Source organism: Microtus oregoni, unplaced genomic scaffold, assembly GCF_018167655.1.
Source record: "Microtus oregoni isolate MIOR12 unplaced genomic scaffold, Mior012 000067F_ref0000223, whole genome shotgun sequence".
NCBI classification, from domain to species: Eukaryota; Metazoa; Chordata; class Mammalia; order Rodentia; family Cricetidae; genus Microtus; species Microtus oregoni.
Window position 1 is genome coordinate 5,829,450 of NW_024543974.1, and position 2,781 is coordinate 5,832,230.

Sequence of the window (2,781 nt, forward strand, 5' to 3'; positions counted from 1 at the left end):
CAATTAGAATTATAAACAACTAGAGATAAACCCCAAACTTAGAAGAGTTAATTTCCTTCTCTAATTTCTTTTTAAAACCTTTTTGCACTTGTGTTGGTAGCTACTTATAAATCAATTTAACTTCTTCATATTATAATAATTTTTCTGGGGACACACAACTTATTAACAACAAATCTGAAACTGAAAATCTTACCAATTCAATATTGATTTTAAGGATATGCTAAGTTCCCTTTTTACTAATTTGAGTGTAAACCGAAAGATCTGGATATACTTCAAAATAAACTACACAATGATGTTGGTATTCTACTAATGATAAATGTTAGTTTGAGGGGGCTGGAGAGATGGCTCAGTGGTTAAGAGCATTGCCTGCTCTTCCAAAGGTCCTGAGTTCAATTCCCAGCAACCACATGGTGGCTCACAACCATCTGTAAAGAGGTCTGGTGCCCTCTTCTGGCCTTCAGGCATACAGACAGAATATTGTATACATAATAAATAAATATTAAAAAAATGTTAGTTTGAGTTAGAAATATTTGCCTTGGCATAAAATTGTCATTCTGAACTAGATGTCAAAGAATTTTGGATATGACTCAACAGTGTGGTGATTTTGAGTTAATTTAAAACATGCCCTGCTGCATCCTTTTTAAAAGAGTTCTGAACAAAGAAAACAAGCCTTATCACTGCCTGTGAAAGTACAGGGTATGATAAAGAGGTGTTTATATAGGCAAGAGGCCAGAGAAACCCTGTCTCGAAAAAAAAAATGTAATTTCAAGGCAATGTGAATAGTAGAAAGGATTAGAGAGAAGAAAGAAAAAATGGAAATATTTTAAATTAAAACTTTTTTTGTTTTTCTTTTTTCTTTTTATTTTTTATTGATTTTCATTGAGCTCTTCATTTTTCTCTGCTCCCCTCCCCCCTCTCCCCTCCCCCTTTAACCCTCCCTTAAGGTCCCCATGCTCCCAATTTACTCCAGAGATCTTCTCTTCTAATCTACTTCCCATGTAGATTAGATCTATGTAATCGCTCCTTGTGTTCTCATTGTTGTCTAAATTCTCTGGGATTATGGTTTGTAGGCTGATTTTCTTTGCTTTATGTTTAAAAACCACCTATGAGTGAGTGAGTACACGTGATAATTGTCTTTCTGTGTCTGGGTTACCTCACACAAAATAATGTTTTCTAGCTCCATTTTCCTGCAAAATTCAAGATATCGTTATTTTTTTTTTCAATTAGCAAACAGCCTTCCTCAAGACCCAGTAATATTACTTTTGGGTGTATATCCAAAGGATGCTCAATTGTACCACAAGGACATGTGCTCAACTATGTTCATAGCAGCTCTGTCACACCCAGAACCTGGAAACAACCTAAATGTCACTCGACCAAAGAATGGATAAGGAAAATATGGGACATTTGCAAAATGGGGTACTACACAGCAGAAAAAAATTAAAACTTTTAAAATATCTGACAACAAATATCCATCCCAACCATCCCATTCCCACAAGCTCTCCCCAAACCTACCCTTTTCCCTTATCTCTCCCCATCTCCCCTTACACCCACCCCACCCCCACCCCCATGCACCCAACTTCTGCCTGGTATTCTATTTATTTATTTATTTATTATTGAAAAGAAAAAAATTTCCGCCTCCTCCCAGCCTCCCATTTCCCTCCCCCTCCTCCCGCCCCTCTCCCCCCCCCCCACTTTTCTCCTCCTCCCTCTCCAGTCCGAAGAGCAGTCAGGGTTCCCTGCCCTGTGGAAAATCCAAGGTCCTCCACCATCCATCCAGGTCTAGGAAGGTGAACATCCAAACTGGTTAGGCTCCCACAAATCCAGAACATCAAGTAAGATCAAAACCCCGTGCCATTGTCCTTGGCTTCTCATCAGCCCTCATTTTCCACCATGTTCAGAGAGTTTGGTTTTATCCCTTGATTTTTCAGTCACAGACCAGCTGGCCTTGGTGAGCTCCCAATAGATCAACCTCACTGTCTCAGTGGATGGGTGCACCCCTTGTGGTCCTGACTTCCTTGCTCATGTTCCCCCTCCTTCTCCTCATTGGGACCTTGGGAGCTCAGTCTGGTGCTCCAGTGTGGGTCTCTGACTCTATCTCCATCCGTCGCCAGATGAAGGTTCTATGGTGATATGCAAGATATTCATCAGTATGGCTATAGGATAGGGCCATTTCAGGTTCCATATTTTCAGCTGCCCAAGGAACTAACTGGGGACATCGCCGGGGGCACCTGGGAGCCACTCTAGGTTCAAGACTCTTGCCAACCCTAAGGTGGCTCCCTTATCTAAGATAGGTGCTTCCCTGCTCCCCTATCCAACCCTCCTATATCCCAACCATCCCGTTTAACCAAGTTCCCCCCATCCTCCCCTTCTCACTTTTTTCTTCCTCTCTCCCTTTACCCCCATCCCGCCCCACCTCCAAGATCCCAGTTTTTGCCCGGCAATCTTGTCTAATTCCCATAGTCAGGAGGATAACTATGTTTCTCTTTGGGTTCACCTTCTTATTTAGCTTCTTTAGGATCACACATTACAGACTCAGTGACCTTGATTTATGGCTAGAAACCAATTATGAGTTAGTACATCCCATGTTCATCTTTTTGGGTCTGGGTTACCACACTCAGGGTAGTGTTTTCTATTTCCATCCATTTGCACGCAAAATTCGAGAAGTCATTGTTTTTTACCACTGAGTAGTACTCTAATGTGTATATATTCCACACTTTCTTCATCCATTCTTCCATTGAAGGACATCTACGTTGTTTCCAGTTTCCGGCTATTACAAATAAT